The 15,987-nt window shown below is 37.5% G+C and overlaps 1 pseudogene; it reads right to left on the bottom strand.

Annotated features, from left to right (window-relative positions):
• Positions 1–735: 735 nt before the first annotated feature.
• Positions 736–1,438, bottom strand: LOC124973687 (STARD3 N-terminal-like protein; annotated as a pseudogene).
• Positions 1,439–15,987: the final 14,549 nt, after the last annotated feature.

Below are 15,987 nucleotides of genomic sequence, written 5' to 3'. Positions count from 1 at the left end.
GGGTTCTTTCACTAATTTATTTTTTATTTGTTCTAATTAGTTGTACATGACCGTAGAATTCATTTATACATTTAATAGATCATACATGAATGGAGTGTAATCTCTCATTTTTCAGATTATACATATTGTAGGATCACATCAGTCATGCAGTCATGTATATACATGAGATAATAATGTCTGTTTCACTCTACTATCATCCCTACCCCCATAACTCTTCCCCTCTCTCCACTACACTCTACCTAATATGAGGTAACTCTATTCTATTTTTTTTTCATTTTGATATGCTGGATTATATTACTTTTAAAAATTGTACATATGCAAGAGTTAAAAAACACAAGGGAATTGTAGGGTGTTAAAAAAGAAACGCAAAAGAAATCTGATAAATGAAACAAACAAAATCCCATCCTGTGAATTGAAATAAAAGGCATTTCACTTACTACAAAGTGTTATTTCAACATATGAAGAAGTCTTTTGATTAGGATACGGCAGACGACTTTCCTTCAATTATTCATTGACAGGTCAGACTCAGTCTCCCTGAACAGAAGAAGAATCATGACAAGACCTGGATGGCCACAGATGTGTGGATGTGGAAAAATGTCCGTGAGGTATCACCATAAATAAATGATTATTAGCTGTTTGACAAAGTCTGCAGTGAATGTCACCATTTCACTATCAATAGGGAGACACAAATCCATCTTTTTCCCTCAGATGACTTCAGTGAGAGTTCTTCACATTTCATAAAGCAGAACTCAGAGTTATAAAAGTGGTTTTTTTGCTGTCCTGTTTTTCCTCAGCTTCTTCTTCAGATTCAGGAGGGGAATAAAAAAGACCATCAGAAAGACCGGCAGGTATGAGGGCTGCCCTCTCTGACACATTCTGAACTATCAGGAGTTTGTTTTCTTCTACTGCTTCTTGAGGTAACACTTTGAAATCCAGGAACCATGTCTCGATCCAGGCGAGGATGAATGAAATGGTGGGCAGCACACAGCCAAATGCCCCCCTGGGAGAAGAGCTTTTGAAAGGATCACTTTTGCTAGTTAAAAGGCACTGGTCACTGCTGTTTTCAACGCTATTGTCCACCAATGGTGCAGTTTGCATACAGCATATGCGTATCAACACTGTAAATCTAAAACTGCCAAAAGAAATATATCAAAATAAGATGAGTCGTACTGCATCACTTCCTTCTCTAACGTGTTCTCAATGCCTCCTTCACATTTAGCTCTATTATACACAGTAACGTTAGAAATAATAGGTCAAAGGTGACAAACAAACAGAAAGTCCTCCTGACATCCGATATGCCTTTCTTTTCCCTCCCTTCATAGGACTCGATCCTGGCCATGGGTTGCATGGGGCTGATGGAGTGGAAATCATACAGAGAAGCCTGGGATTTCTCATTCCCACTGAGCAAATTTTCCATGTTGTTTGGCAGGTGATTCATCCTGCAGGAGGGTTCAAGGAGCCTTTTCCCAACTTCACCATCACTAAAGAGAAGAGACCTCATCTAATGGTTCTGGGCTGGCCACCCCAGACTGGCCTGGAGACTGTGGCTCAGTGGTGGCACCCTCCAGGGTTCGCTGGGGCAGTGGGACAAGGAGGCAGGCAAAACACAGCCCACAAGCCAGATCCCAAGGACATTCTGGAGTACCCCCCTAATTTATTATTAATTAATACTTTCTACTACTTAAAGGGGAAAATCCTGTGGTACATTTACACATGCATGTAACATGATTTTCTTAAATTCTTTCCATAATTCCTTGTCTTACCTTTCCTTCATCCCTCCCTATCTCTTTCTTATATTCCACTTATCTTCTCTATATATTTATGATTTCCAGTATGCCTCACTGCCCTTTTTCCCTTATTTTGCTCTAGTTTCTACATCTGAGGGATAACATTCAATCCTCAATTTTCTGAGACTGGCTTATTTCACTTAGAATCATGTTCTCCGTTTTCATCCATTTACTGGCAATCATAATAATTCCATACTTATTGCTGAGTAATATGCCAAATGTGCTTATATACCACATTTCCTTAATCCATTCATCATTGAATAGTCGATTCTGTAATTTAGTTATTGTGTTCATTGAAACATTGAAGTGTCTGTATTGCTAAAGTATGCTGACTTTCATTCCTTTGGATAAATACCAAGGAGTGGGATAGCTAGGTCATATGTGGTTCCACTCCTGTTTTTTTTTTTTTTGCTTTTTGGGGAATGAAATGGCAATTACATAAGAATCTTTCATGTTATAAAATTTAGGCAACCAAATTTAATGGACTAGAACTCTGAGAATGACAAGTCAAGGCAAATAAAAGAATTTGGAAAATTCAGAGCTCTGGAAAATTGAGAAACTAAAGAAATGCATAAAAGAATAAATACCTTAATTAAAATCTGAAATATAAGGAGGCATAGAATTTAATATTTGGTACATAAGAAGAGATAATATAAGGCGAAGAACAGAAATGAAGATATAATTAAATCAAAGAACACAGATTTTTAAAAAATCAAATGATGCAACAAAATAGTAATTATAGCCTGTGATGGAAACAGGTTGACAATTTAACTTTGTGATACAGCTAACTCAAGCACAAATAAATGTCAAGAAAGAAGATGAGCATAATTTTCAGGCTAGAAGACAGGAGAAACGTAACCATCATGGAATGCTGTTAGAAAAGCTAACAGGGTGGGAATTGATGGATCAAATTACACTGTACAGTTTCCTGGGAATAATGTTCTGTCCTTAGGTCCCTCAAGCCGTGGTCAGGCACTGCTGCTGCTGACTCTTCTTCCATCCTGCTCTGTCTTACCAAGGGCTCCAGCACCATCTCAATCCCCATAGTACCTGCACATGATCCCTCTCACCTTGTGCTTTTGCTCCATCTGTTCCTCCTGGCTTCAAAACTCACACATCCTGGAGTGAACTATTTTTATACTGGGTGCATGAGTTTCCTCAACTGAAACTGTGTTTGTGTGTCTTTTTTCTTTTTCTTTACATTTCATGAAGGTACCCCACATTTCCATCTTCAGAGTCTGAAATAAAATAATTAGTTTTACTCCTGTGTATATACATTCTACACAACTTTCTATTCATCCCTGTACAGGCAGGTTTAAATTGATTTTCTTCCAGTATTTCCCTCAGTTCTATGAGCCACTTTCTGGACTAAAGTATAAAAGTGCTATCCAAAAATTTATAGCATTTATTTCTCAATTGCATTAGGAAGAAGTCTAATGAAAGGAAATGTAATTTTAAAATTAAAATTAGCCTTGTTCAACCACTTTGTCTGTGCAGAAAGTGACTTTGTGTAGGTGGCCTGGGCCCAAAGCAAGGAAAAGACCTGAATCATGGCACTCTTCTCTTTTCTCAGACAAGTGAGCCCTCAGGAAGACCTCAGGAATGATACATAAAATCTCCCCTTCTCCCTCCCATTTTCTTTCAGTCACATCTTTAGCTCTCTTTCTCCCTCTCCTCTTCCCTCCTTTGTCACTGACTAGAAATTCTCTCTTCTCCCTTTGTAGAAGGCAGTTCCTGGTTACCTTAGACCCAGAGAAGGTGCTAACACATACCCCTTAACTCCTTTTGTGTGAGGGATGAAAGAATTTTTCAGGTGTTTCACCTTTTAATTTTTGATCTTTGGAGGATTACTCAGATCAGGTAAGTTTGTCTCTGAAGTTAAACTCAAAAAGAAAGTTAGTTGAATGAAATCTGTACTTTCAGAAACAACATGTTTTATGAGAAGAGGCTATCTGTTCACCAGATTACTGTCCTGAGCAGTGTTCAGCATATCAGTGTTGTTATGAGACCAGCTGCTACCAAGGCCTCAGCAGTGTGTTGTGACCTATTGATAACATCAGCACAGTCCAGGGGCCCATGCAGTGTTCATAGTACTGCACATTGCTAAAGTCCATCATCTAAGTGATACCTTTTATACAGTGGTAATTCTGTTTTTAACTCGAACATTCATACATTGCAGTTGATACCAAAATTAGATGTTACAGATTTAAAAGAGGAAATTCTTCCCTTAAGGAATACCCCTCTACTCAAGCTCCCCAATAGTGAGGATAGGGTAGTATGAGAGAGGGCATGGCTCACAACCATGCTTGACTCATAGAAAAAGTCAGAGCTATATCTCAGTAGTTTAGATGATATAGAAAGCCTGGTGAGAGGCAGGCTGGAATGTAGATGTGGGCTGGGGAACATCTCCTCCATCTGTACACTCCAAGCAGGTGTTAAATTTCCCCTGCTGTTGGCAACAGTCTCCTGTATCATCACAGACAGACTTGTCTCCTCTGCTCTTCTTCCTCATCACCTCCACCTTGGTAGGGAAATGATAATCCTGGACTTTGCCACACCTAGCCTTTCTCAGGAATTCAGTTCTTGTCAAGCCTGAAGATCTCATTCTCCTGGATTCTGTCCCAAGGTCCAGTCCATTTTCTGAAAACACGTAGGTTCTGCACAGAGTTTGAGCTGTGAATCAGGTTTATTTTACCTCCCACCTAATGTAGAAAGCACCTTATCTTTTAAGTTGAAAGTGTGTTTACTCTAAATCTCATGTATTACCACGATGGAGCCCCTCACTCTCCATCACTCCTATCAGCCCCGTACTCTGGTTGTTCTCTTATTCAGCACTGTTGGAAGACTTGTATGAATTATGAGTTTATTTGAGCCATTGTAAGGCCTGGAATTTGCTTCTCTGGGAACCGCTGGGTGAAATTCCCTACTTTGAGAAAGCCCAGATCATGCTGGCGCCCTGCCTTAGCTCACAGCCCTAAATTTAAACACAGGTGCCCAGAGATGGCATAACCTGCTAGTCCTAAGTAATTTGTTTCCCCATTTTCATCTTGTTTTCCTGAAGAAGCTCCTCACTGAGTCCCTCTGGTGCATTTCACTATAAATCAAGTATTCTCGGCATTTCCCTTTTTTGGGATCAGACCCCTCAGGTCCCTGCTTTGACAAAGGTATTTCTTGTCTTTTTTGTTTATTTAATACTACTTTTCAGAGCTTTTATTTCCAGCCAACCCACACCTCTGAGAGTTACTGATTCCCTCCCCACACAGGCCCATGTCTAAGAACCACCACAGAATAAAAGGCACCTTTTCCAAGAGGTTTTCAGCATTTGGCTATTTAAGTCACCAAAATAAAAATAAATGCTATCTTTTATGTATCAAATTGGTAAAAGAGGTTCAAAATATACCAAATGCTTATGTGGATATAGGGTAATGAGGTGTTTTCAGTAACTAAAATGAAGTATTGATTTGTGTATCTCTATTTAAGAACAATTAAGTTGTGATTCATAAAATATGCACATAACCTACAACTTAACAGATTCATTTTCTAGAATTTTATGAATTAAAACACAAATTTCTTATGTGCAATTCTGGAGATTAAAGGTCCACTCTGGACTTTAGGCTCCAGTGTATCAGCCAGGGCTGCTCCTCTCTGGAAACTCTACTGGAGCATCTTTCCCTTTACTGTTTCCCCCCCCCCCCCAGTTCCAGAGCTGCCTGTTTGCATTGCTAGCTGTAGTTCACACTCTTTATCTTCAACAGGCATCAGTCCAACACCTGCTTTCATGCTCACCACACAACTCTGTCCAGCAGCCTCTTAGAAGGCTCTCATAAAGGTCATTGTGATGAACTTGGCTGTACCCACATGATCAAGGAAAATCCTTTCATTCAAAATTATCAATTTAATCTCATCTGCAACGTCTTTTATTCTTAACCCTCAAGGTCATATATTCATCACTTCTAAGAATTAGGTGGTTAACATGTGTGGATAATCATACAATTTTAATAGCCTATACAATTGTCAATAATTCAGTGTCCATGATTCTTATTTGAAAATGCATCCAAAACAGTTAGCTTGACAATGAAATCCAACTGACTAAGAAATTACTTACAAAATCTATTATGAGAGTTTCAGCTCACTCCATTCGGAATGGCCATTATCAAGAATACAAGCAACGATAAATGTTGGCTAGGATGTGGGGGAAAAAGTACACTCATACATTGCTGGTGGAACTGCAGATTGGAGCAACCATTATGGAAAGCAGTATGGAGATTCCTCAGAAAACTTGGAATGGAACCACCTTTTGACCCAGTTATTCCACTCCTTGGTTTATACCTAAAGGCTTTAAAATCAACATACTATAGTGACACAGTCATATCAATGTTTATAGCAGCTTAATTCGCAATAGCCAAATTATGGAACCAACCCAGATACCCTTCAACAGATGAATGGTTAAAGAAAATGTGATATATATATATGATGGAATATTACTTAGCTTTAAAGAAGAATGAAATATGGCATTTGCTGGTAAATGAATGGAGTTGGAGAATATCATGCTAATAGTGAAATAAGTCAAATCCAAAAAACCAAAGGCCAAATGTTTTCTCTGATATGCAGATACTAATTCACAATGAGGAGTGGGGGAGCTAGGGAAGAATAGAGCTACTTTGTATTAGATAGATGGGAGTAAAAGAAGGGAAGGAGGTATGGGTGTAGGAAGGAAAGTAGAGTAAAACAGACATTATTATATCATGTATATATATGACTGCATGACCAATGTGATCCTACAACAATATGTACAATAAAGGAAATGAAAGGGAGGGGGATATGAAAAATAGTGGAATGAGATAGACATCACTACCCTATGTATATGTATGATTACGAGAATAATATTAATCTACATCATGCACAACCATAGAAATGAAATAATGTACCACATTTCTGTACAATGAATCAAAATGCAGTCTATAAAAAATTAAAAAATAAAAAATTAATTTAAAAAATGTGTATAATCAGAAATGAGAAATTACACTCCTTTTATGTATGATTTATCAAGATGTATAGATGCACTCTACTGTCATGTACAACTAATTAGAACAAATTTTAAAAATTAAAAATGAGAAATAAAAAGCCACAGGATTAGAATGTGTACTGAATCCATGCCTATACATAAAAACAAGCAAGTACAGAAATTATGATTAGAGAAGAAAATGTAAATTTTTGAAAGTTTTACAGATATAAGTAGCTACTAAAACCATGAGATAGGGACAGAAGTAAAAGGTAAAATGTGTTAATTTCTTCATCTCTAAAATTAGGATTTCATATATATGTAGAAGTTAACACTGTACCTATATTAATAGTTTAAGCCTTTATTCTTTACTTGGAATTTTAAGTATTAACAAAATAATTTCTATGAAACACTTCAAGTTCAACAGCAATGCTGAATTCATTTTTTTTCTTTTTTCTGACATATTCAAGAATTAATGAGTTTTATATGTGATTTAATTTTGAGAGAATAACATATATTTTTTTCCATCTTGCATCCTTCCTGCATGCACATTTGAACAGATTTATTGATTTGTAATTGATAAGCATAAAAATCTACATGTATCACACGTATAATTTTCTGTTTTTGATTCATCTCCTCATTTTGCTTACTACTATGTATAAGTAGGTTCTGGTATGATATTTATTTGGGGTGACCAAAGTTATTTAATGTTCAGAATGGTTACATTTGGTTAGTAAACTTGGGTAATTTTCAAATTTATATTTTAAAAAACATTTAAATTTCTATTTTAATACATATCAGTCACACAAAATCATTCATTAATGGTAAGAAGAAAAAGTCTGGGGAAGATATTTTGAAACTTTTGCAGAGTTCATTATTTCTTTCACTAAATACCTCCTTTTGGAGGAATTTTACTTAATAATAGGTCATCACATTGCTGAAGTTTCTGATATTTTTTTTGTACCTGGAATTGAACGCAGGGGCACATCACCAATGAACCTCCAGCGTTTTTCTTATATTTTATTTTGAGACAAGTATTACCCTGAGATTCTTAGAGCCTGCTATGGTGCGGAGGCTGACCTCCAGCTCCTGAGCCTCCTGCCTCAGCCACGAAACCACTGGGAGTACAGGCAGGTGTCACCAAACTCAGCAAGTTTCTGATTTTTTTTAATTTTTATTGTAAACAAATGAAATACATGTTGTTTCTGTTTGTACATGGAGTAACAGCATACAATTTGCATAAACATACATTTATATAGGGTAATGATGTTTCATTCATTCTGTTATTTTTCCCTTCCCCCCACCCCTCCCACCCTCTTTTCCCAATATACAGTTCCTCCTTCCTCCATTCTTGCTCCCCCACCCCCCATTATGTGTCATCATCCGCTTATCAGTGTGATCATTTGTCCTTTGGTTTTCTGAGATTGACTTATCTCACTTAGCATGATATTCTCCAATTTCATTCATTTGCCTGCAAATGCCATAATTTTATTATTCTTTATAGGTTAGTAATATTCCATTGTATATATATACCACAGTTTCTTTATCCATTCATCAATTCAAAGACATCTATGTTGGTTCCATAATCTGGATATTGTGAATTGAGCAGCTATGAATATTGATGTGGCTATATCTCTGTAGTATGCTGATTTTAAGCCCTTTGGGTATAGGCCAAGGAGTGGGATAGCTGGGTCAAATGGTGGGTCCATTCCAAGTTTTCTAAGGAATCTCCACACTGCTTTCCGGAGTGGCTGCATTAATTTGCAGCCCCACCAGCAATGTATGAGTGTACCTTTTTCCCCACATCCTCGCCAACACCTATTGTTGCATGTATTCTTGATAATCGCCATTCTAATTGGGGTAAGATAGAATCTTAGTGTAGTTTTGATTTGCATTTCTCTTATTACTAGAGATGTTGAACATTTTTTCATATGTTTGTTGATTGTTTGTAGATCTTCTTCTGTGAAGTGTCTGTTCATATCCTTAGGCCATTTGTTGATTGGGTTATTTGTATTCTTGTGTAGAGTATTTTGATTTCTTTATATATTCTGGAAATTAGTGCTCTATCTGAAGGATGAGTGGCAGATATTCTCCCACTCTGTAGCCTCTCTCTTCACATTGCTCATATTTTCCTTTGGTGAGAGAAAGCTATTTAGTTTGAATCTGACACAGTTAGTGATTCTTGCTTTTATTTCTTGTGCTATGGGAGTCCTGTTAAGGAAGTCTTATCATCAGCCAACAAGTTGAAGATTAGGACCTACTTTTTCTTCTATAAGATTCAGGGTCTCTGGTCTGATTTCGAGGTCCTTGATCCATTGTGAGTTGATAGTTGTGCAGGGTGAGAGATAGGGGTTTATTTTCATTCTGCTGAATATGGATTTCCAGTTTTCCCAGCACCATTTGTTGAAGAGACTATCTTTTCTCCATTGCATATTTTTGGCCCCTTTGTCTAGTATGAGAAAATTGTATTTATTCGGGTCTTTGTCCATGTCCTCTATTCTGTACCATTGATCTACCTGTCTATTTTGGTGCCAATACCATACCATTTTTGTTACTGTTGCTTTGTAGTAGAGTTAAGTTCTGGTATTGTGATACTCCCTGTTTCTTCTTCCTGCTAAGGATTGCTTTAGCTATTCTGGGTTTCTCATTCTTCCAGATGAATTTCATGATTGCTTGCTCTATTTCTGTAAGGTACACCATTGGGATTTTAATTGGAATTGCCTTGAATCTGTATAGCACTTTTGTTATTATAGCCATTTTGACAATATTAATTCTGCCTATCCAAGAACACGGGAGATATTTCCATCTTCTAAGGTCTTCCTCAATTTCTTTCTTTAATGTTTTGTTGTTTTCATTGTAGAGATAATTTACCTCTTTTGATACATTGATTCCCAATTATTTTTTGTTTTTTTGGAGACTATTGCAAATGGAGTTGTTTTCCTCATTTCCCTTTCAGATGTTTCGTCACTTGTGTATAAAAGTGCTTTAAATTTATGCGTGTTGATTTTATAGCCTGCTATTTTGCTGAATTCATTGATGAGGACTAGACGTTTTCTGGAGGAGTTTTTTGGATCCTCTAAATATAGAATCATGTCATCAGCAAATAGTGACAGCTTAATTTCCTCTTTTCCTATTCGTGTCCCTTTTATTCTTTAGTCTGCCTGATTGCTATGGCTAGAGTTTTGAGGACAATGTTGAATAGAAGTGGTGAAAGAGGATATCCCTGTCTTGTTCCCATTTTTAAAGGGAATGGTTTCAGTTTTTATCCATTAAGCATGATGCTGACCATGGGCTTAGCATAAATAGCCTTTACGATGTTCAGGTATGTTCCTACTATCCTTATTTTTTCTAGTGGTTTTTTTTTTGTAAACAAATGGGATACATGTTGTTTCTCTGTTTGTACATAGAGTAAAGGCATACCATTTGTGTAATCATAAATTTACATAGGGTGATGTTGGTTGATTCATTCTTTTATTTTTCCCCTTCCCCCCACCCCTCCCATCCGTCTTTTCCTTTTATACAGTCCTTCCTTCCCCCATTCTTGCCCCCCCAACCCTCACTCTAACCCTAAAACTAACCCCTCCCATGCCCCATTATGTATCATCATCCACTTATCAGCGAGATCATTCTTCCTTTGGTTTTTTGAGATTGGCTTATCTCACTTAACATGATATTCTCCAATTTCGTCCATTAGCCTGCAAATGCCATAATTTTATCATTCTTTATGGCTGAGTAATATTCCATTGTATATATATGCCACAGTTTCCTTATCCATTCATCAACTAAAGGGCATCTAGGTTGGTTCCACAATCTGGCTATTGTGAATTGAGCAGCAATGAACATTGATGTGGCTGTATCTCTGTAGTATGCTGATTTTAAGTCCTTTGGGTATAGACCAAGGAGTGGGATAGCTGGGTCAAATGGTAGTTCCATTCCAAGTTTTCTAAGGAATCTCCATACTGTCTTCCAGAGTGGCTGCACTAATTTGCAACCCCACCAGCAATGTATGAGTGTACCTTTTTCCCCACATCCTCGCCAACACCTGTTGTTGCTTGTATTCTTGATAATCGCCATTCTGATTGGGGTGTGATGGAATCTTAGGGTGGTTTTGATTTGCATTTCTCTTATTACTAGAGATGTTGAACATTTTTCCATATGTTTGTTGATTGTTTGTAGGTCTTCTTCTGTGAAGTGTCTGTTCATTTCCTTAGACCATTTGTCAATTGGGTTATTTGTATTCTTGGTGTTGAGTTTTTTGAGTTCTTTATAGATTCTGGAGATTAGTGCTCTATCTGAAGTATGATTGGCAAAGATTTTCTCCCACTCTGTAGGCTCTTTCTTCGCATTGCTGATACTTTCCTTTGCTGAGAGAAAGCTTTTTAGTTTGAATCTATCCCAGTTGTTGATTCTTGCTTTTATTTCTTGTGCTATGGGAGTCCCGTTGAGAATGTCTGGTCCTAAGCCGACATGTTGAAGATCTGGACCTACTTTTTCTTCTATAAGATGCAGGGTCTCTGGTCTGTTTCCGAGGTCCTTAATCCATTTTGAGTTTAGTTTTGTACATGGTGAGAGATATGGGTTTGGTTTCATTTTGTTGCATATGGATTTCCAATTTTCCCAGTACCATTTGTTGAAGAGGCTATCTTTTCTCCATTGCATATTTTTGGCCCCTTTGTCTAGTATGAGGAAATTATATTTATTTGGGTTTGTGTCCGTGTCCTCTATTCTGTACCATTGATCTACCTGTCTATTTTGGTACCAATACCATGCCGTTTTTGTTACTATTGCTTTGTAGTACTGTTGAAGTTCACGTATTGCAATACCCACTGCTTCATTTTTCCTGCGAAGGATTGCTTTAGCAATTCTGGGTTTCTTATTCTTCCAGATGAATTTCATGATTGCTTGTTCTACTTCTGTAAGGTACACTGTTGGGATTTTAATTCAAATTGCATTGAATCTGTATAGCACTTTTGGTAGTATGGCCATTTTGACAATATTAATTCTGCCTGTCCAGGAACATGGGAGATCTTTCCATCTTCTAAGGTGTTCTTTAATTTCTTTCTTTAGTGTTCTGTAGTTCTCATTGTAGAGGTCTTTCACCTCTTTTGTGAGATTGATTCCCAAGTATTTTATTTTTTTCATGGCTATTGTGAATGGGGTAGTTTTCCTAACTTCTCTTTCTGAAGATTCATCACTTATGTATAAAAATGCATTGGATTTATGAGCATTGATCTTGTATCCTGCTAATTTACTGAATTCACTTATGAGTTCTAAGAGTTTTCTGGTGGAATTTCCAGGTTCCTTTAAGTATATAATCATATCATCAGCAAATAGGGATAGTTTGAGTTCTTCTTTTCCAATTCGTATCCCTTTAATTTCTTTGGTCTGTCTAATTGCTCTGGCTAGAGTTTCAAGGACGATATTGAATAGGAGTGGTGAGAGACGGCATCCCTGCCTTGTTCCAGATTTTAGGGGGAATGCTTTCAGTTTTTCACCATTAAGAATGATATTAGCCATGGGCTTAGCATAGATGGCCTTTACAATGTTAAGGAACGTTCCCACTATCCCTATTTTTTCTAGTGTTTTGAGCATGAAGGGGTGCTGTATTTTATCAAATGCTTTTTCTGCATCTATTGAAATAATCATGTTATTCTTGACTTTAAGTCTGTGATATGGTGAATTACATTTATTGATTTCCTGATGTTGAACCAACCTTGCATCCCTGGGATGAAACCCACTTGATCATGGTGCACTGTCTTTTTAATATGTTTTTGTATGCGATTTGCTAAAATTTTGTTGAGAATTTTTGCGTCGATGTTCATTAAGGATATTGGTCTGAAATTTACTTTCCTTGATGTGTCTCTGTGTGGTTTAGGTATCAGGGTGATATTGGCTTCGTAGAATGAGTTTGGGAGGGTTCCCTCCTCTTCTATTTCATGGAATACTTTGAAAAGTATTGGAATGAGCTCTTCTTTAAAGGTTTTGTAGAACTCGGCTGAGAAACCATCAGGTCCTGGACTTTACTTTGTTGGTAGGCTTTTGATGACTTCTATTTCATTACTTGAAATTGGTCTACTTAAATTGTGTATGTCCTCCTCGTTCAGTTTAGGCAATTCATATGTCTCTAGAAACCTGTTGATATCTTCGAAATTTTCTATTTTATTGGAGTACAGATTTTCAAAATAGCTTCTAATTATGTTTTGTATTTCAGTCGTGTCTGTTGTGATATTTCCTTGTTCATTCCGAATTTTAGTGATTTGGGTTTTCTCTCGTCTTCTCTTTGTTAGTGTGGCTAAAGGTTTATCAATTTTGTTTATTTTTTCGAAGAACCAACTATTTATTTTGTCAATTTTTTGTATTGTTTCTTTTGTTTCAATTTTGTTGATTTCAGCTCTGAGTTTAACTATTTCCTGTCCTCTACTACTTTTGGTGTTGGTCTGTTCTTCTTTTTCTAGGGCTTTGAGCTGTAGTGTTAGGTCGTTTATTTGTTGAGTTTTGCTTCTTTTATTGAATGTGCTCCATGAAATAAATTTTCCTCTAAGTACTGCTTTCATAGTGTCCCAGAGATTTTGATATGATATTTCTTTGTTCTCCTTTACCTCTAAGAATTTTTAAATTTCCTTCCTAATATCTTCTGTTATCCATTCATCATATAATAGCATATTGTTTAATCTCCAGGTGTTGGAGAAATTTCTGTTTTTTACTCTTTCATTTATTTCTAGTTTCAAACCATTATGATCTGATAAAATACAAGGAAGTGTCTCTATCTTCTTCTATTTGCTAACATTAGCTTTGTGGCATAATATATGGTCTATTTTAGAGAAGGATCCATGTGCTGCTGAGAATAAAGTGTATTCACTCTTGGTTGGATGGTATATTCTATAAATGTCTGTTAAGTCTAAATTATTGATTGTGTTATTGAGATCTATGGTTTCTTTGTTCAATTTTTGTTTGGAAGATCTGTCCAGTGGTGAGAGCGGCGTGTTAAAATCATCTAGTATTATTGTATTGTGGTCTATTTGGTTTCTGAGATTGAGAAGGATTTGTTTGACATACATGGGTGAGCCACTGTTTGGGGCATAGATATTTATGATTGTTATGTCTTGCTGATTTATGCTTCCCTTAAGCAGTATGAAATGTCCTTCTTTATCCCTTCTGATTAACTTTGGCTTGAAGTCCACTTTATCTGAAATGAGGATGGATACACCAGCTTTTTTGCTGGGTCCATGTGCATTGTAAGTTTTTTCCCATCCTTTCACCTTTAGTCTTTGGGTATCTCCTTCTAAGAGATGAGTCTCTTGCAGGCAACATATTGTTGGATCTTTCTTTTTTATCCAATCTGCCAGTCTATGTCTTTTGATTGATGAATTCAAGCCATTAATATTCAGGGTTATTATTGAGATATGATTTGTATTCACGGTCATTTGACTCATTTTATTCATTTATTTGTTTATTTTTGACACGACTTGGTTCCTCTTTATTTGAGAGTTCCTTTAGGATATCTCCTCCCTTTGCTGATTTGCTTCTTTGTTTTTCATCTCTTCTTCATGGAATATTTTGCTGAGAATGTTCTGTAATGCTGGCTTTCTTTTTGTATATTCTTTTAGTTTTTGTTTATCATGGAAGGATTTTATTTCATCGTCAAATCTGAAGGTAAGTTTTGCTGGGTATAAGATTCTTGGTTGGCATTCATTTTCTTTTAGGGCTTGAAAAATGTTATTCCAGGCCCTTCTAGCTTTTAAGGTCTGGATTGAAAAATCTGCTGATATCCGTATTGGTTTCCCCCTGAATGTAATTTGGTTCTTTTCTCTCACAGCCTTTAAGATTCTGTCTTTATTTTGTATGTTAGGTATTTTCATTATAATGTGCCTTGGTGTGGGTCTGTTGTATATTTTTGTGTATTTGGATTCCTATAAGCCTCCTGAACTTGATTTTCATTCTTCAGATTTGGGAAATTTTCTGAAATTATCTCATTGAATAGGTCGTTCATTCCTTTGGTTTGTTTCTCTAAGCCTTCCTCAATCCCAATAATTCTCAAATTTGGCCTTTTCATGATATCCCATAGTTCTTGGAGATTCTGTTCATGATTTCTTACCATCTTCTCTGTTTGTTCGACTTTGTTTTCAAGGTTAAATATTTTGTCTTCAATATCTGAGGTTCTGTCTTCCAGGTGTTCTATCCTATTGTTTGTGCTTTCTATGGAGTTCTTAATTTGGTTTATTGTTTCCTTCATTTCAAGGATTTCTGTTTTTTTTTTTTTTAATATCTCTAACTCTTTATTGAAATGGTCTTTTGCTTCCTGTATTTGCTCTTTTAATTGTCTATTGGTGCGTTCATTCAATGCCTGCATTTGCTCTTTCATTTCATCGTTTGCTTCCCTTATCATGTTGATTATGTACATTCTGAACTCCTTTTCTGTCATTTCTTCTGCCATGCTGTCATTGTATTTTCTTCTTTTCTCATGTCGTTCAGGTATCAGTGGACTGCAGAGATGTTGCAGATTTCCTCTATTGACTTATAATGTCCTTGAGGATTGCTAGTGTATCCCCTCTTATCCTTCAGTAGCCTGAAGTCTTAGAGGAAGTTGATACTGCGTTGTTCCCCTAGGAAGCTGCCTCTCTAGGGGTGGTGGTCTTCAGGTGGGGTATATTCCCTGCTAGTGGGCAGAGGTGCCTCTACTTGTTGACCAATTGTCATCCAAAGGGGAACTAGACTGTGGGCTTAGGCAAGGCCTGTTTGGGCCTGTGTCTCTGGTTTTACCGTCCTTGTCGGAAAACCTCACCCGGCGGGGAAGACTCACCGGTGGGGAGGTCTCGCTGGTCAGTTCCCCTCCTAGAGGTTCCCCTCAGTCCACAACTACCGCCTGGGCAGGGCAGCCTTCCCAGGCAACGTTCCCAGGGGCCTGGACCTACCTCCTGGGCCTGGGAGCCCTGCCCTTCGCAGACGAGTCTCCTTAGTTAGCCCCTCCTCAGAGAAGCTGCCCGTAGTCATGGAACCTTCGCTCCGCCCCTCAGCTTGTCTCTGTGTAGCTCTTTCAAGAAAAGGTGCCTAGGTTCCCGGACCGTGCTTTGCACCTAATCGCCTGGCTATGAGACCCCTCCTCTGAGCAGTCACTTGGAGCCTCATACATATGCTCCAAGCCCCAGTGACCCGTCGCTCGTCTCTTCCTCCAGGCAGCCACCCAGTGTTCTGTGTGGG

The sequence above is a fragment of the Sciurus carolinensis genome, unplaced genomic scaffold (assembly GCF_902686445.1).
Source record: "Sciurus carolinensis unplaced genomic scaffold, mSciCar1.2, whole genome shotgun sequence".
In the NCBI taxonomy this organism is placed as follows: domain Eukaryota; kingdom Metazoa; phylum Chordata; class Mammalia; order Rodentia; family Sciuridae; genus Sciurus; species Sciurus carolinensis.
The sequence above is the reverse complement of the archived record's forward strand: the minus strand, read 5'-3'. Positions and strand labels throughout refer to the sequence as shown.